The sequence below is a fragment of the Odontesthes bonariensis genome, chromosome 3 (genome assembly GCF_027942865.1).
Source record: "Odontesthes bonariensis isolate fOdoBon6 chromosome 3, fOdoBon6.hap1, whole genome shotgun sequence".
Lineage (NCBI taxonomy): Eukaryota > Metazoa > Chordata > Actinopteri > Atheriniformes > Atherinopsidae > Odontesthes > Odontesthes bonariensis.
The window spans coordinates 5,867,339-5,888,041 of record NC_134508.1 but is presented as its reverse complement, the minus strand read 5'-3'; the positions used below and the strand labels follow the sequence as shown (position 1 = coordinate 5,888,041).

Genomic DNA, 20,703 nt, shown 5'->3' with positions numbered 1-20,703 from the left:
TACACAGAAGGAAATGTGTGGTGGTGACAGCTGTGCCACAGAAAGCAGAGAGGTAAGAAAGAATCAATGCTTAACAGCTGGTGTGGTTAGTCTTTGATGCAGCTAATCCATTATCAGCAGTCATTATCCAACCACCTACCAATGACAGTATATGTATATTATATATATTGGCGGTTGGTGAAATCAACCAAAAAACAGGAGGTTATATAACCAGGACATGAATACATGGTATTTGCAAGATTATGCTAGCAGATGAAGTATCAAAGTGGATCATAAAGCAACATCAAAACCAGCCAGATAAAGGTACAGACTTTATCATGACATGTCAATGGCTGACAGTTTTAACTAGTTTGTCAAGAGAATCTAAATAAAAACATCTCTTTGTTAGACTTGGTCGTTAGCAATTTTGAACTACAGGCTAACCTGTTTTAAAACTCTACTTAGCACCAGGCTAGCAGGGAAAGTAGAAGTAGTCAATAAGCTTTCTTATGGATGCTGCCGGAATCAAACGTCCCGTAATTCCGATACTTTTTTCCTCCGATGGTCGGAATGGCAGGATGTTTTTATTTTTTAAACATCCCGCCATTCTGACAATTCCTTTAATATCCTATTAAAGCCTATTTTTTTTTTAGAGGAACTCCACAACCTCGCCAACAAACTTTAATAATCTATTATCAAAATCCCCTGAAATGTCCAAATATCAAAATACAGGTATTAATGTAAATCGGGCGAGTCTGAAACATGTAAGGTTAAGCAGAAATACAGTGACTTGTCACAGCAGCCAGCTGGAGCAGAGCTCTCCACAGAGCCCATGTGTCTTTTCAATTCAATTCATTTTTATTTATATAGCGCCAAATACAACAAATGTCATCTCAAGGCACTTAAATAATAAAGTCCAATTCAAGCCAATTGGAATTCAATTAATTGTAATCATAATTATGAATAAAATAATCCAATTCAAAAACAATTTCCTAGCTAAGGAAACCAACAGATTGCACCGAAACTTTTGCACGCTGGCATCCTATGCAACATTAATAATTGCAATTACAGACATCAATGACAGATGCTGCAAATCTAAACAATTTCATATATGAGGCCACTTAAAATGGAATGTTGGGATGTCGGAATGGCGGTTGCCGCCTGGAATTAATTGGATTCCAGTCTTACTTCACATTATCAGCATCTGGGCTAAGAAAATAACACATGAACACACATCAACGACAACTTCCAACTGCCAGCCAAAGACATACATTCTACGCCTGCACAAGAAGACAAAGCTCACCCCTACAAAAGGAGGCTTTAGAACAAATATTGTACAAAGAGTAATATCATGACATTAAAAAATAAAAATGAAAAATAATTTTTCAAAACCATTATCAGATGGTCTTTGCCCTACATGGCCATGTTGTTGTGAAAGTGTTGTTTGTTTCAGAGAAATAACTTGAGACATGAGATAACTCTACTTATTACACATTGGACAAATTCACGTTTAAAAAGTCTTATACAGATTCAAGTATGTATGACGTGGAGTTACACACTCTTTTCCTACCTATAGTCTCTGCCGCCTTCCTTCTCTTGCTCTCTTGCTGCCATGAACATCCATTCAGAATGGCCTGTTTCACGAACAGATATGACTCCTGTGTTTGAAACCACATACTTCTCCTACTACTCCTTCTGCTCCTTCTAATAATGTTGGGTATGCATCATGAGGGGACTACTCATACTCAAACTACCCAAGATGCAACGTAACGTGACGTCGCTGATCGTCATTTCCTGTCAAAACGGCAGTTTCAAGCTAGCTACAACGAGGGTAGGTTCACTTCCTGTTTTCAAAACAAAAGCACCAATTGTATCCTAATGGCTTTCCTTATGATAAAAGGCAACGGGTATTTTATTTTGTGAAATTAACCGGAAGTGCATCGCTTAATACGGCTAGCTTTAGTAGCGCCGGATTCGTAGGAACAAAATTGTAAATAGCCGGTATTTTGGCAGATTTTCAACACGTTGGGGATCTAAACGACTACTTTCTCGCCTGAAAATGTTTCAAATGTTGCTAAAGTTTACAGAGTTTAGAGCTTAAGCGAAATCAGCTTCAGGCCAGCTGATTTCGGTAAATAGGTCGAAATGCATTGTGGGTAAACACTCTGCATACTGTCTGATCGATGAGTATGCGGAATGGAAGTATGTAGTATGTAGTATGTAGTATGCGGTTTCAAACACAGCAACATGCTGAATCGGTCAAAAAAAGACGTAGACTGAGTCCGACAATGTGACTGGGCGCACACAGAAAATACGAGAGACAGATGTTTACAGACGCTACAGGCTTGTACATCGGCTGATATTTCGCTTGGTGTAAAGGTCCCCTTAATATTTCCATCTAGCTGCACCTCCTTCCTCTGTTGTGGTGTTGTGGTATTTGAGTACAGATTTAGCATGACTACCTTTCTACAGGTGCTCAACTTCAATGATTCCAGTAATTGTGTTTCAATTTGTTGAAGTGAACACTAAACATAAATTTAGTTGAAATACCACAGCTGTACTGTAGGAAAATAAAGTTAAGTTCAGCTATGATCACCAGCTAAGTGACCTTTTTCAGAAAGGTGTTCGGTGGCGAGAAACGCCTGCTAGTTGGTTCCATGGTTGACGAAAGTGGAGTTAGCAGGCCAGTAAAATCAAAACAAGCTGAACAATGCCGATAACATTTCGAGGGAAAACAAGATGAAAGGTTAGTGGAACTGCCAGTCTGCCAGTCGTATCTGCTTTTCTTCATTCATCAGACCTTGGGGCCAGAGCTGTCTTTGTTTAGTCCAAAACAGACAGAGCTTCATGGTGCTGCCTGAGATGACAATCAGGACATATTCTCAAAAACAATGTTTGAAGACAGGCTGTCCTCTTAACAGTCTGACTGTTGTCTTTAACAACACTGTCTGACCAATAAAATGGATCAGACCAAAGCCAGTTTCAAGCTCTTCCACTATGCAGGTATTTTAGGAGGTTCACAGTATTTAGGTTTCACTTATGCTCTGCAAAGCACTTCTTGTTGCACCTGTGTTGGAAAAAATGATATGTAAATAAAGCTATTCTGAGCGGAGTACACTATAAGATATAACGTGGCTGAAGATCATCATCTTTGAACAGCAATGTACCAATGCAAGCCTCAAAAAATATGAAGTGGAAATGAAGACCCAGTTGATGCAAAGTAACAACATTGAACCGCAGTCAGGAGACTTGCTTTCTGGCAGAGATGGGACCAAGTCACACATGTGCAAGTCTCAAGCAAGTCCCAAGTAATTTTTTCTTGGGCAAGTCAAGTCAAAGTCAAGTCACCTTATTATTGCAATTTCACCTGCAGAATCTGATCTTAATAAAGTGAAAAAAAGACAAAGATATAAGTAGCTGTCAGTAAACATCATTGGTCAATGTGTCCAACCTGTCCACCCCGTATCATATCAAGCTAACGTTAGCTAACTACCGACTAGGCTAGTTTTTCAGTTTTTCAGTTTTTGACTCAGCGGGACAGTCCTAGAATGGTTCAGGTCCTACTTGGAAGAGCGGAGTTATTTTGTGACTATTGGAAGTAATCAATCTGATCGAGTGGCTATGACAACTGGAGTTCCTCAGGGGTCAGTTCTTGGACCCCTTCTGTTCACCCTATACATGCTGCCTCTGGGTCAAATTCTGAAGAACTCTAAAGTCAACTACAACAGCTATGCAGATGATACACAGATATATCTCGCACTGTCTCCAGATGACTGCAGTCCTATAGACTCATTGTGCGACTGCTTAGAGCAAGTCAAAAAGTGGATGAACCAAAATTTCCTTCAGTTAAATCAAGAAAAAACTGAGGTCATTGTGTTTGGCAACAAAGAGAAGAGGTTTGCTGTCAGTAAACATCTTGAGTCACTGTCTCTAGAAACTAAAGACCAAGTCCGGAACCTCGGTGTGCTGATAGACTCAGACCTGACCTTCAACTATCATATCAAATCAGTCACCAAATCAGCCTTTTATCAACTTAAGAACATATCCAGAATTAAGGGTTTCATGTCCCAAACAGATCAGGAGAAGCTGATTCATGCTTTCATCTCCAGCAGACTTGACTACTGTAACGGTCTTCTGACTGGACTCCCTCAAAAGAGTCTCAAACAGCTGCAGCTCATTCAGAACGCTGCAGCCCGAGTTTTAACCAGAACAAAGAGATCACATCACATCACCCCAGTTCTCAAGTCTTTACATTGGCTCCCGGTCAGATACAGAATAGATTTTAAAGTTCTGCTGCTCGTCTACAAAGCACGGAATGGTTTAGGTCCAGAATACATGAATGACATGCTGGTAAAGTATAAACCCAGCAGAGCTCTGAGATCTGCTGACTCAGGTCAGATAGTGGAGCCCAGAGTTCAAACTGGACCCGGTGAAGCAGCTTTTAGCTGTTATGCTGCATACAACTGGAACAAACTACCAGCAGAACTGAAATCAGCCCCAACTGTAAGCACTTTTAAATCCAGCTAAAAAACATTTCTCTTTCGGTGTGCTTATGGTTGAGTTTATATTTTTCTTTTTCCCCTCTTCTTTGATTGCTTTAATTTTTATTCTATTTTTTATTCTCTTTAAATTGCTTGTTTTTCCTGTTCTTTTAAATGCCTTGTCTTTATGTAAAGCACATTGAGTTGCCTGTGGTATGAAATGCGCTATATAAATAAAGATGCCTTGCCTTGCCTTGCCTAGGCTAACAGGAAAATATTAGCTATTTTGACAAGCACTTACTGGTCAGAATGGATCTTCAAATGACGAACAAAGTTCGAAGTTATGCTAGATGCTTAATACTCAAGTCATCGTGTCTCAAGTCAAGTCAAGTGCCGAATCTTTAACTTCCAAGTCCGAGTCGAGTCTCAAGTCTTTTATTTTTTGTCAAGTCAAGTCACAAGTCATCAAAACAGCGACTCGAGTCGACTTGAGTCCAAGTCACAGTGACTTGAGTCCCCATCTCTGCTTTCTGGAAATACTACAATACTTAACATGATCAGGTAACTAGAACATTACAATAAATTGGCCACAGATTGACGTGGCAGTTGACCACATGTGTGGTCCTGATTGTGTCAAACATTAACTGCAGTCGCTGACTCACTAGCAGTGGCACTTCTGGTCACTCACTTTCGAGGAGACAGTCCTCCCCAAAAAGTGTCCATGGGCACATGATCACAATGACAGATATGACCTCCAAGAATGAAAATAAAATAAATTTTGGTTTTGATTTGTCGTGACTTTTGAAAGTTCAAATTAGTCCCTCAACCTTTCTCTTGTGTGTGGTGGAAATACTCCGATACTACAATTTTTACAGTCTTGGATGAGCAGCTAGGACAAATCTGCACATTTATACTTAATGAGATGAGGGTTACTGTACATCAAAACTATTCTAAGGCAAAAGGGGATGTAGAAACAACGTCTAAATATGTCTTTTTGATTAACGTAGATTGAGTACTTAGGAATTTAATTGAAGAGATGGACTTTGATTAAGGTTTTTCTAAAGTCTTATTTGTGACGATTGGGATTGGCTTAACAGATCGAAGCAATCCAGTTTGCTCTCTCATGTCCCACGGTGATAATCCATTCTGCCAGACATGTCTTTGTCCAGCGTCGTGTCGACAAAAGTCAAATCGAGACAGAGAGTAACCATTTTTGTGTTTGTGCTGGAGTCTTAACTGATTAGAGGCAGGGACCAACATTCTTCTGCTGGACATCTATGACATCTTACACAATACATGTGGTTAGAAATCTGGTGTCACATGCTGGCATCCTCTTTGTCTTCTGGCTGTTGTTGTCACAAATTGTAATAAAGATGACCTTTTGCTTCCTCCGATCTTGTCTCAGGTCTCACTAAACAACAATTACTGCCTTATTTTCTCTGTTATATTCCAATACACTGCAGTTCCGTAGTTTATCAACTTGACATTGGGATTTTAATCCCTTTTCTTATCTCTCATTGTCCTTAAATCCTCTTCCTATTCCTGTCTCTTCTGCGTTTTGTAGCCCAGAAGATAAAATATAGTTAAAAGGCTTTCACCCATGAAAAAAAAATTGATTTATTGTATACTGTTTATGTTACTGGTTAAATCTATATGAGATTTTTGTTTTCCAGGGGGCAGACAAACAAGATGATTCAAAGTGTTACACAACAAAACAAACACCTGAAAACACAAAAGAGTCTAAACAACGCAAACCCACACTGAACACTAGGAATCTTAGCTTGAGCAACGAAAAATAAACAATGTAAAGGAATGGTGAAGCCCTTTAAGAAAACAAAAACATTCTGTTGTGATATGAGAAAACAAAATGTGTTTGAATGAATTAATTCATAAAGTATAGCACTTTTTTTAAACATAGAATCCAAAGGGACACACCTATTGTGTAAGGGACAAAAAAAAACAAAGTTTTAGCTGATAAGGATTGACAAAGCGATTACATTTAAAAACATAGATCATACATCTACTGGAAGCCATTGCAGTCTGTCATACATTGTGTTATGGTGTGTAAAGAAAGACCAATTGTTCAAATAAAACATAAACTGCATTAAAGCATATTGGGAAATAACAATTGCAAGGGACTTATCTAAGAGAAGGCTGTGATAAAACAAATCAAAAGCTTTGGTGAAATCAATCAATTTAGCTCCCGTAAGGTAACCCCAAACAGAATCAGAGAGAACATCATCGGTACATTTTAGCAGTAGTATTAGAAAAGCTAAGCCTTAAGCCAACTGTTCAACCAACAGACAACATGTTCTCCTGCAACAATAAATCTCTTTGTGCATTTTTATCTACATGTCGCCTCCTGCACCCATGTTAACAGTAAGCCTACTGTATTCTGAAGAGATGAGTGAATAACAACAACAACAATAGTGAGGTCAGCGTCAGACTGGGGCATCGTGGTTTGTATAACAGTGTGAACATATCATTGAACTTGTTCTGCTTGCTACACACAATTTTAGACATTCAAGTGTTAAAGTATACTAAACCTGAATTAATAGAAATACATCAATGAACAATAAGGTATAATCCTTATTGTGGAAAATACCTGCAGCTAAATCTACACAGTAATTGTTGATAAATCCTTCACATTCACTTGGAGGAACTTTAGCTCCTTCCTCCATAAAGAGCTTTGACGGTGGGATGTTGGTGAGCGTCCTCGCATTAACTGCTTGCTTCAGATCTTTTAGAATATTTCTTTGACGACACATTATGTCTTTGTTTGTGATCGTTCGCTCTTTCCCTTCAAATATTTGCCTTTGCTGACAGAACAAACCATGACAATCAAAGTAATGACACGTGACCAAACAGTGCAGTTTGAGCGTTTCTCAGTGTGATGCCACGCATCGATACTTCAGACCTTTACGTCTGTCAGACTGCGCTGCATCACACAGTGTGTCTGATCATTCTGGAGTGTCAGGGCTTTTCCCTGAGGTTGGAGCTGATGGCTATGTTTTCCATCAGGAGCAGCTCGGTGACTCACAGCTTACCTCTCACCAGTCACACACAACACACCATACGTTTCCCAAGGTGCTTCCTGCCCTTGCAAGATGGAGAGCCAGGGTCTAATAAGCAATAACAGTTGCAGCACTAGTCTGGCAACTTGCAAGAAAGAACACTTGCAATTATGGTAACCACCTAAAAGCCCCACTTGTCTCAAAAATAAACACACTGGCCTTCCACGGAGGGAAGCAAAATGTGAACTTGAAGGTGACCAGACTTTCAAGTTCAAATTTTACTGTGCTGCTTTGATAGGTGTGTCCCTGTCACATTTGTCTTTTCTTCAGCATTCCCTGAAAACAGCATCGTTCTTTTCAGAGCACTAGCTGCCTTAAATAGGCTGAATAATTTTAAATTAGCAGGACCGCTCAGCTGTGAATGCCCACCCACCTGCAGGGAGCTTTTGAAGCGTGCTGGGTGTAAGTGAGGAAAACATGCTCAGCAACACTTTGGATGCTTGGGGTTTCTTTTTTCTTCCTCAAAGCCACCCAGGCTGAAGCAAAGGATAATATGTGTAGATGCTGTTAATCCACACAGACTGAAAAAAAAAATCCTACCATTGTAAGGTGCTGTAGTTGATACCTGACCATATCGTATACTGACCTAATTACCATGCTTTTTTTATATTGAGCACAGACATTCCTCCAATAGCATAAAAACAAAACACAAAAGAAACGAAAAGAAGAATTAACACAGGCTTACCTCAGAACAAAAATACGAGTGCTGAAACTAGACTCAAGGCCATAGCAGAGTTCTTCAACTGCTGCAAAAAGCTTATCAATAAACCCTGCACGTTAGCATTACTAACTTCAACTCGTATGATGGGCGGCAATCACCATTCCGACGTCCCACCATTCTGACAAGGCTTTCCATATAAGGAAATGTGCATTACTCAACAGGTGAGTCCTTCTTTCTGTTCATGCATTTTCCATGTTTTAAGACATGTGTACAGATGTGATACAGTCTTTAAAAGCGTAATTAAAGCCTCTCACTCCCTCTCTCTCTGCCTGTTGTTCTTCAAAGCGATGTTTGTGATGTTTGAATGATATTCAATTGATACTGGATGATAATTTAAGGGTCAAATCTACAGTCAGAGGGGAGGATCAAGTGGATGAGGGATGTGATTTTAAAAATTAAAATCCATAAGGACAGTGTTGTTACAATTACCTATAAATCTGGTGTGTGCGTGTAACAGCTGATAGGTGTGTCGGATACCGTCAGATCCTGACAATGTCATGAGTCCGTGATAATTTTCAAAATGCACTCCAAAAGCAAATGAATCATATTCAAATAGTTTATTACACAAAAAGGAGCGAAAAACATAGACAAACACTGTTCACTTATTGATTTAACTCATGTTTCCCCATTCCAACAGGTATCCTTTGTATGGTGTTACAGTTTTTTTCCCCTCTTTTCTGTCTTCTCAAACCCCAGCTGGTCGGTTTCTTCCTGTTCAAAGGGAGTCGTTCCTCTCCACAGTCGCCTCAGGCACGCTCAGGACGGGAGATTGGACCGAAGACAAGTTTAGGTGCAATCTGGTTTCCTTAGCTAGAAAATTGTTTTTGAATTGGCTCTATATGAATGAATCGGATTATTTTGTAAATAATTATGATTACGATTAATTGAACTCGAATTGGACTTTGTTATTTAGGTGCCTTGAGATGACATTTGTTGTAATTTAGCGCTATATAAATAAACTAAATTGAATTTAAAACTAATAAATTAATACATAAAAAGATAATAGACAAGTGAGACAAGTGACATGTGTAGTGAGTTTGGTGACACTACACTGTATCATCATGAAGTTATTGATTAATATTTCTAAGAAAAATTCCCAGAAATTATGAAAAAAAATTTTTTTTTCAAACCAAGAGTTGTAGTATAATCTGTAGGAGACCAGTGAAGTGTGTAGTGAGTTTGGTGACACTACACTGTATCCTAGTGAAGTTATTGGATATTTATTGATTATTTTTTGTAATGTCTCTCTTGGGTTGCACTTTGTAGAGACAGAGGCTCGCTGCTCTCACAGCCGGCTGCACATAAACACTAATGTTATTGGTGTGGCTCCGAGGATAGCTCGTTTTGATGAAAGTTAGGTTGTCTGTCTTACTACGGTTGGAAATATTCTTGTTTTGTGTTTTAACAACGTCTCACTTCTGAGTTATTGATCCCGGAAGTCCGAATCTGCCAATATCTTTCCTACTTTACCGAACTAATCTTCAGTAGAACCCGAACAGTGTACTGACTAACTACTAAGCCAGCCTGGATGCATTTCAAATGCATGAATCTGTAGCCATGCAACACACCATATTGGTTTAGTTGCTCTTGTACGAAGAGCGCAACTTCCAGCAGGTCAGATTGGGCTTTCCTCCTGTACAACCCCAACGATTTCAGTCGCCTTCGTAGCGTTGACATGCTTATTTTAATCCCATCCATCCTGAGAAATGCTAATATTTCCCAATGCCTCATGCCAAGAAGGAAATAAAAACAAATTCCACGAGAAACGTCCATTATTGTCTTGCAAATCAGTCAGACACTAGTCGAACTAAAGCTGCTGAGTCTATTAGCGGACATATCATCTCATGAGATCTTATCTCGTAATTATGAGATAGCGTGGTGAATTTTTTATTATTAAGTGAATGCAATACTCCATCGTAGAATTGTCCAGCTAGTTGGTTGGGGCTTAAAAAATATGATATGAAGGTAGAGAGAAATAGCACCAAGCGATTGTGAGGTCTGACTTTTTCTGATTTTGTGATGCAAATGTCTTACGCATATTGTTTTGAGAAGCAAAACGCTTTATTTTTTAAACCCCAGCCAACTAGCCAAAACGAGGCTGGAACTCAGCTCACAGGACGCAGCAGAGGGTAAGTCAAATTTAATAAATGATATTGCTAATATAGGATGTCATACAGCTTCATGTCAAAAGAGGCGAACTATCCCTTTAAGTCAGCTAGGATCACCACAAGCCCCCTACAACCCCGAACAAGTCGCCAGCCAATCACAGGGCTAACACAGACAGATAACCAAAGAAGTGAACAATGATGAAATCACAATAAACAACACATTACCAATCAAATCATTATATGATTCAAATAGCATCCTAAAGACGTGTTGTGAGTGCACAGCGATGAATTAGTAAGATCAGATCATGGACCAATTCAGGCATCACAAATGGTTACTAAAGCTCTTGATATCATACACCAACATACACATGGAAAAAGTACCATACAATGAAAACAGCAGTGATGGGAGAGTCAGACATGTTCACAAGTCTTTTTTTCCAAGTCCAAGTCAAGTCTCAAGTCTTTGGGGAGCAATAACAAGTCAAGTCTCGAGTCTTTGGGGAGCAATAACAAGTCAAGTCTCGAGTCTTTTGACCCAAGTCTAAGTCAAGTTTCAAGTCTCAAATGACTGAAATGAACGTTCTATCATTAGACACGTGCCATTTGTTCTAGATAAGACGGCATTGCTGTATGTTATGGACTGAAAGCATGCACTGTATTATCAACATGTCATATCATTATGCACTGCAGGCTCAAAATTGATCAGAGCATGCACTGAAGAAACACCATGAAAGCTTGTTTAAAGTATATAAATGGATTTGGAAATATGTGTGCTTGCTCTGCACGACAAGATACATTAACAGACATATTAAAAACTGGCTGTGTAGTCTGAACCTCTCATTGATACATTTTTTTAGCGCAATTTCAGTGCATTTTTCAGTTTTTTTGAGTGTCAACCTGGAATTTTATCAGGTGTCCCTGAAATTGTAAAAGTAGGCTATACTCCTTCTTAAATTTCCCTCGGGATTAATAAAGTATCTATCTATCTATCTATCTATCTATCTATCTATCTATCTATCTATCTATCTATCTATAAATAAATGTCCAAGAGGTGTAATTTTATTTATTGAATTTACCACTTTGTTTTTTTCAAACTTGAGGGTTATGCTGCCTGCTATTTATGTTTGCAATAAAGATGGGGAAAACAACATCCGGGATTGGATTGTGATTTATTGTTAACCTGACTGTAGTCTTATGTCCAGAAGGTAGGAACCTGTTTCCAGTTCCAGTTTATTTTACTGTAGCTTCATTTGGCTCGGCAGCAGATTTGAAGTGGAAATGTATCATGCCTTAGAATGCATTTCCAATTACCATCTGCTGATGAGAAAGTCAAATAAAGCTATAGGAAAATTAACTGGAACAGCATGCCACCTTCTGAAGTGGGACTACAGTCATCCAGAGAAACTATAAGCAATACAGTATAAAATCAATGTCTAAAATGAGTCCGAATTTGACGTCGAAAAGACTTCCACGAAGATGGCATCGAAAAACATCCACAAAATGACGTCGTAAAAAACGTCCACAAAAACCACATTTGGGCTGTGTTCGAAACCGCATACTACTCCTACTACTCCTACTAACTTTTTGAGTTAGTATGCGAGTTTGAGTAAGCGAGAAGTTCCCGGATGCATACTAGATTCTCCGAAATGTTGGGTATGCATCATGAGGTTACTACTCATACTCAAACTACCCAAGATGCAACATAACGTGACGTCGCCGATCGTCATTTCCTGTCAAAACGGCAGTTTCAAGCTAGCTACAACGAGGGTAGGTTCACTTCCTGTTTTCAAAACAAAAGCACCAATTGTATCGTTATGGCTTTCCCTATGATAAAAGGCAACGGGTATTTTATTTTGTGAAAATAACCGGAAGTGCGTTGCTCACTGCGGCTAGCTTTAGTAGCGCTGAATTCGTCGGAACAAAATTGTAAATAGCCGGTATTTTGTCAGGTTTTCAACACGTTGGGGATATAAACGACTACTTTCTCGCCTGAAAATGTTTCAAATGTTGCTAAAGTTTACAGAGTTTAGAGCTTAAGCGAAATCAGCTTCAGGCCGGCTGATTTCGGCTCGGGCAGGAGCGAAATGCATTGTGGGTAAACACTCTGCATACTGTCTGATCGATCAGTATGCAGAATGGAAGTATGTAGTAAGTATGCGGTCTCGAACACAGCCTTGGACTAGAGATAGCTCCTATACGGACGTACTGTGGACATGAATGGACGTTCAATAGACGTCGCCTGGAGTAACAGTCTGCACCCTCAGGTGACCAAAATTAGACGTCCAAAAATGACTGGGGTTAAGCTCCACGTAGACTTGGCTTAGCAATTAATTTGGTAACTGTTAACCTAGGCTACTGCACAGGTTGCTGCAGATAAAATAGCAATTCTGTGTAGTGAACAATTAATAGCTATAATCTGTATGTAGTCTACAACACTATTTACTTTGATTAGTATGCGGTAGCCTGTCGGTACGCGCTAAATTTCCCTTTCACAGACTGACCCTTGTGTGTTTTCAGGTGCCTGATGAAGTTGGACGTTGAGCCGGCATCATTTAACCTGAGACCACACACTTTGCAAGTGGCAGTTGTTATGCCGAGAAGTGCATCCTCATTCGCGGGAGCGTTTCAGGGTTATGGTGTTTCATTCGTTCTTCTTTTTTTCTCATTTTTTCATGCAGATTAATAATACATGTACACTTATGATAATCCGACAATTGCACATATCTCTTTCACCTATTATTGTGCAAATATTCCAAAGTGAGGGCCGTGACTAACACTTTTGAAGACAGTTGGAGACATTTTCTATAAATATCAATCTTCACTCAGTATAGCCCAGATGAAATAACATAAAAATGAACCTAAAACTAGGAAATCTGATTATTTTAATTTTAAAGACAATTTTGAACTTATTGAAATTCGCATCTGTTAATTCAATCGGGTAAACAAATGATAATGTAGTTATATCGTTCCATTCTCTCTTTAAAGCAGGGGAACATCAGGGGACGCATTTTTCAGCAAAGGTCTGCTTAAGTATGCATCCCCTGCTGATCCCGCGAATGGGGATGCATTTGTCGGCATAACACCTGTTCGCTTGTTTGCTGTCTGCCTGAACGCTTTATGACCAAATGTGACAACATGCACGGTTCCAGATGATCTTGACGTTGCCATGGTTGTTTTGATATGTGGCTGCACGTATGCGTGCTATGTTGCGCTCAGCCTGCCACCAGCCTTGTCATACATCGGAATTAATGAAATAAAGATCCGACTCGAGTCCCCATCTCTGGGGAGAGTAAACGGATAGGCTATGATTTTCATTTTTTTTTTATAGTAATAAGTTCTGATAAATCAAACTGTGTATGCCACTGTTGCCTTGAACAGAAGTCAGTACTGTCAGGTTTTGGAAAACACACTGCTGTGAGCTTATGCTAATGGAGTCAAAATACGAAAAAACACAGAAAACTCTCAAAAAGATCTGTGTTAAACTCTATCATGTTTTTTTTTAAAAAAACCCAGCATGCCACAAGCTTACTATAAGTCTACAATGACCATGTCATTTTAGAACAGCCCTGATGTATGAAATAGTTTGACATTTCACATTTTGAGCTAAAAAAAAGTGTGAGTCCTTGTCACACACTCTGTGTGTGATTATATCGAAGGGGCTTATTCTTGGTTATTTTGAATAGTATTTTTGCTTGAAATGCCTCTCCCTCTGTTATACAATATAATTTAAGCACCATTTGTGAAACAAAAAAACATGATGACCAGGGTTTGCTTGTGTACTGATCAACATTGATGTCAACCAGTCCTTTTCTGTCAGAACACAACAGCTATTTAATGTACTTTAGTAAAAGGTGACTGGTTAGGGGCAAAAATATGTGCTTTGGTTTAGGGGAGAACATAATGGCCTGCTTTAAAAAAAAGACCCTCTTATAAGTGAGCTGCTCACAAATCTTCTCGTCAAGTGACAGGTCATGTCCCAGTTGCAAAAGACAGAAAACATGCAGACAAGTAATAAACCTCCCCTTGAAACCCTTCACTTTGAACACTGTACTGGATAACATAGCTTGTACACTGGAAAAAAAATCAAAGTCTTACCAAGCATGTTTGTCTCATTACACTTAATATAAGACACAACTGCCTAACAAGCACTATTTCAGCCAGATATAGGGACTTGTTGGAAGACAATACATCTGGAATATCTTGTTAAATGAAAAAGTCTTGAAAACAAATTGTTTTGAGTCGGATTTCATATGAAACAAGCTTTTTTTGACATTTGAAGAGGTGTTTAAGCTAATTTCAAGATCACTTTTATCTCAAAAGTCCCAAATATCACATTTTATTTCAAGAAATCTGGACAAGCCGATTTTCACTAGTTCCGTTGGCAGATTTTTTTTGCTTATTTCAAGCAAAAACGTCTTGTATTTGTTGTTTTTCTTACTTATTTTTGGAATGGCATTTTTTCCAGTGTATGCAGCATTTGTCATGTTAATGATCTTTTTATTGTTTAGGAAAAAGCGTCCATGGCAAGAATAGGGCTTTCATAGTTTGTTGACACTAAATGAGGAGCAAAGAAGTCCCATGACAGATTTTCTTTTACAAAATATTCCTGCTTGCTAAAGCACTTAACCTTTAAGTGTTTCATCACAGTAGCTGAGAGAGTGACCTGGTTCTCTGTCAAACACAAACTGTCTTCCATTTGGTGTGTTTGACCAAATGTCCCCGTGTATTTGTCCATCTCTGAGTGGTGTTTAGTGATGGTGCAAGGGCTGTTGTTGAGTACGGTCACGTCTATCTGAACATTATCATGACTGAGTGGGCCAGGGTCTCAGAGACTTGTGATGAATCAGACACTTGATAATAAGCTGCTTACGTAAACATTATTACTGTCCTTCAGCTACAGCATGCTAAAGTTACAGAAAAAAAAACCTGATGTGAACCTCAAATCACAGTAAATAAAACATCATTATGGCAAATTAAATGTCCTCTTAAGTCTGATGATATAACATTAATGAACAAAATTCCTGTTTGTCTAACTTCCCTTAATCTGTCTCTAGTGTTTCTGCATTCGCAGCCAGTTCAGCCTTCACACCCTCAGTCACACACCTTTTTCCCCACTGTTGCTACATTTGGGATTCTGTGCTGTTTAACTTTGCACATATGCATCTCACATTTATAAATAGCTTCAGATTTAGCACTTTTACTTTACAGACACTTTAAAAGGTAGAATATACCGAAGCCAGTCAGTGCTTCTACATGAAAAGCCCGAATAAAACTGGACTTTCAAATGCATGTAAACGTTTTCATCCAATTGAAATTGTACCAATTCGAAAGTGTCATAAATGTGCTGCCCTGACCCATTCAGAAGCGGTTGAGAGCTGAATTATTTTTGCATGTATGCTTTTAACTGGACCCTAACTGGCCTCTGTTAATTCTCCACAGTTCACAGAGGTACACTGAGGAAGAAAAAGAAGCTGGGAACAAAAAAATATTCACAAGTGATTCATTTGATTATAAGAAAAAAATACAGCACAGTCAATCTGTCTTATAAAACAGCTCCACACGGTACAGATTTGCTGCCAGATAGATAAATTGTTTGTCAGTTGTTTATTTTATCAGCGTAGCAGCTCATCTGTACAAAGCCTGAAAGTAACAAGCTGAAAGGAGAAATATCGCAGGAATGAACATGCTTTGGTCAATAAACCGATCTCCCTTTATTCTTGGACAAAGACACTGGTCCAATTTAAGGCCTGTATCTATGTGCACAGTCAAGTCAAGCTGTGGTTACAGCCTAACTGCCACCTGTGAGTAGACCTATATGTATCTTTCAGCTCGCTCCCATTTTGTTCCATTAAAGAGTGGACAACAGCTTTTTAAACAATCAATTGTTCAATGACTTCGATGACTCTAATGTTGCTGAACCTGCTCCAAAAATGAGTTCCAAATTATTATGAACTCCCAATTATTGTGAATCTTGTGCAACAAAAACGAGGCACAAAAAATGTTACATCCGTTGTAACTGATTATTAACTGACTACCATTTTAGTTTTTGTCACAGTAGTTACATCCAAAGTTAAGTCAAGCTACGATTACACTTTGGCCAGGTCATTTCCATCCTTGTCCCGTTGTAAATAATGTCTGAATTCACTGCCCAGATTTTGTCTTTAGGTTACTTGAATGGTGGTTTTGTCAGATGAGGTTATAAAATGGATTATATTAGATTAGGAAGGTTTTATTAGAGCAGAGTGACAGGCTGGAAATGCTTTAAGTAACCACGACTTGACACGTAGTCCTAATAAGCTGATTTTCAGCCACTGCTTCTGAAATGTGTAGCATTCTGACAGAAAAATATGTGAATGAGAACGGCTTCATTGAGAATTTGGCTGTATTAAGACATACTTAAAATGTACTGTTTTTACAAAAAGATAGAGCTTTGGTGCCTTTGAGTCTTGTTGAGCGCATACATGAAGAGTAATCAGATCCCTGTTATTTGGGTGTATTAGTCCGGTTTTGAAAAGATTGAATTCATATGATTTAGGTCAGAATAACGTGTTTACATGCATGTTACAAGTCTGGTTTTGGTCAGACTGCCCAAATAATAATAATAATAATTAGCTTTTATCAGTCTTGTGTCATTTAAACTTGTTCACTGTCTTCATAAAACGTTTCAACTGGAGACTCTGTTAAAGGCTATTTTTAGCCTTTGTTTTTACCCTCATTGATTAAAATCAGAAGTGTTCAGCACGCCATATCTGACCAACATCTCGGCCTATTTTTGTGATCGCACTTCAGCACGGCAGCAGACTAAACTTTGCATGACTCAACAACACACAGCAGTGACATGGAAAAGGGAAGAAGGTTTGTGCACACACACACACACACACACTCACACACAGACAAATTAGATAGCCAATTACACCCATAGGCCCTGTCATAGGTAAACACTGCTGTGTGTGCAGTGGTTATAGACGGGCTTCTGTGAATTGGAGTGAGCTCCGAGTATACCTGTGTCAGGTTACATGTGAGTACTAATGCATGAGGCTCGTCTGAGAGGAGGGAGGTGGATGAGTGAGTAGGTTTGTGGATGCAGGCAGTGGCGATTCAGAAGCCCTAACGTGCTCTTATCGATTTGAAACTTTTTGAAAATGACTGCCTTATTTGTACTCTTATCAGGAGTCACTGCACATTACAGAACGACTGGCCTTGTTGTACATACATATGCAGTGTCAAAGTGTGATCTAGTGACCACCAGTAGACGCAGAGCCAGGAGTAGAGAGATTAGCATTTTCACACTTTAAATTTTCTAAGACACGTAGTACGATGTAACCTCTGAATCTACATGAAGACGTGCATAAACAACCGACCACAAGACGAAGCTTCAAACCAAAAAAAGAGGGAAGTAAATCTGATGGGGACTCCCTCAGATGCCCAGGGAGCTAATGAGGAATCCTAATCAGAACAATCTTCGAGCTCCATGCACACGTCTGCCCTGGGACCCCTGGACCCTCGCCTCAGAGTTGGCGTGTCCTCGTGAAAATGGTGGTTTCGTGAGACTGCAGCAAAAGCTAATTACTTACAGGAGAGCAGAGGTCATCCACACACACGGGATGGATGGGTGCAGGGGTCGGAGGTGGTGTGGGAAGCAGGGGGGGGTCAGCAGTCCCCTGCCTCTCCGCTCAGGTTTCCACTTGCCTTCCCAGGTGCCACTCACAGCAGAGATAAATCCACAAGATGCAGACAGCTCTGTGACAGCAATGCACACACGGCTGAGTAGGGGGAGAGGAGGGGAGGGGAAGGGGGGTGGGTGAGGAAATATAGGCCGACCTATCCACAGGTCTGTCTGACAGCTTACCCTTCTACCCTCCCTCCGTGCTCCAGAAAGAGCACCGAGCGCCTCTTTTCTGGCCAGATGACAGGAAAGACTAAACAAAGATACAGAATTACAGTGCAGGCAGCTGAGCAGAGCACAAACTGCTGCTCGGGAGGGCTTTATAATCAGTCTGCAGCTCCTCCCTCCACAGCCTCTGACTTTGGCCCTCCCTCGTTGGTATGGCAACGACCAATCATTGCTCAGAATAACACAAGCCTCCACCTCTCCATCCTCCTCCTCCTCCTCCTCCTCCTGAACCAGCCTCTGGTGTTGACAGGATTGTCACACGAACTGACGACATGTCTGAAAGAATGTGTGTATGTTTGCGTGTGAGAAAGAGTGCGTGTGTGAACGTCTCGATGCGTGTGTGAGCCTGAATGTGTGTTTTGTGTGTCCGCATGTCTCCGTTTTGCCTGTGTGAATGTATACTGTACGTACATGTGTGTGTGTGTGTGTAATTGTTTTCCAGCACCATGTACACATGTAAATGTGGGAGGATGGATGCACAGACGGTGTGTGCGTGTAAGTTAAAGGTAGAGTTTAGGCTCAGCTCTCTTTTGGTTTCGGTCATGGAGAGAGTTTACATGTTGTCAGTGTGAAACAGAAGCGGTTCAGACCGTATGTTTGACTTTCCTTCAGTAGCAATTGATATGACTCCATCAGCTTCATATTTATACCTGCGCTGATAAGACTGCTCCTGTTAGTTATGCCATTAACACAAATTGAATTCCACTGTGCAATGATTGAAACACAAGGAAAGCAGCTGCTGGTAGCTTGGAGCAAGTACTGAGCAGTGTTAGCCATGCAACCGTATATAATGCAGTATATCCCTGTGAATAATATGTTGTGTCTTAAATGTGCACTTACTCTACATATTTCTGTACCTGATAGTACAGTTCTCAGAAAAATACCCTGAAATAGTTAGTTTAAATCAAAACATACAAAATAATCACTGACAACTAAGGATGCAAAAATTCTACCTGTGATAACCTTAAAGTGAGGTAGATAAACTTAAGATAGATAGTTGTGGGTTGCACAGTTGTGTGGTGGCTCATATTGTTGTCTTTCTTTATTTTGTTTAATATTCTTATTGTCCCATTTACATTGAGCATTGTATCACCACTGTCAGTTTGAGCAAACGTATTGACACAGTCAAAATATTGTGCATCTTGATGATTTAAAAAAAAAAAAAAGCATACAGTCTACCTCCTAGTCTTGGTTTTTTTTTCACAACAATTCCAGAAAAATACATAATAGTGGGGGGCTATTTACAGTTAAGGACATCTATATATGGCAATTGAATAAGTATAATAAGTGTAATATGTGCATGTGTGTGTAAGCTGCTCAGTATAAATAAAAAGGAGGACAAAAGACAGAAAAGGAAAAAGAGAGGAAAGAGAAGGAAAGAGTGAGTGGGGGTCCATCAATCAGGGGGCAGAGATTGAAGAGAATGAAAAAAAGTTAAAAAAGGATGTCACTTGTTGTAGAATTTGTCAGAGCTCATAATGTCGTCTTTCTGAAGGTTTGCATGTTCTCTCTGGCTTACTCCCACATTTCAAAACATGCATGTCAGGTTAACTGGTGCTTGACTTTAGGTGTGATGACCGTGTCCAGTAGTTATTCAGCATTTCTGAACCAGAACATAGGGGGTGCAGAATTGTTCACATCTCAAAAAAAATTGTGCTGAAGGCAACAAGAAGCTGGTGGAAAATGTTTCAAGTAATTAGTTTAATTGGTCACAGTTACATGAGAGACAGTCCCTCAGAAGTAAAGAAGGGCAGAGATTCAGCAGTCTACAAAAACTGTTTCTACAAATTGTGGAGTGATTTCACAACAATAAACCTGACTTTGGAATATATCACCTGCAGTACATTATATAATAGAACATGGGAACTCATCTGTGCACAAGGGCGAAGAATCAATATTGGATGACCATTATCTTTGGGCCCAGGCAGCACTACTTTAAAAACAGATATGATTCTGTCATGGAAATCATACCAGATATCATTGTCTGTGAACACAGTTCACTGTGCAATTCACAGATGCATCTGAAAGCTCTATCATACAAAGAAGAAGCCATATGTGAACATGATCCAGAAACCTCACCATCTTCTTTGGGATAATATGTATCCAAAATTAACTGAGGCAAAGTGTAAAACAGCATCTTGTTGTCAGACAAGAGGCTTGAAAGAGGACTCAGATGCAGAGAATCCAATTAGGCAGATTTTATTATATATTTATATATATATATATATATATATATATATATATATATATATAAATATCCAACCACCAATACGAAGTGAGGAAATAATAAGCTATGAAAATGTTATTCTATATATAATATAAAACTTAATAAATAAAAGAGGGAAAAAACAACCAAAACTCTGCTAAGAGGAGGGCAATTAACTATGAACTATAAACCAAAAATCACTCCCGAAGGAGGAAAAACAACTTCGTACTAGAAACAAAA

General features: G+C 39.4%; 1 protein-coding gene across 1 annotated transcript in view; it reads right to left on the bottom strand.

The window, feature by feature from the left end:
• Positions 1–18,311, bottom strand: part of cdk18 (cyclin dependent kinase 18) — a 73,638-nt gene extending 55,327 nt beyond the window's left edge. The window contains exon 1 of the mRNA XM_075460140.1: positions 17,938–18,311. The gene's annotated coding sequence lies outside the window, so the exon portion shown is untranslated. The remainder of the gene's footprint in view (positions 1–17,937) is intronic.
• Positions 18,312–20,703: the final 2,392 nt, after the last annotated feature.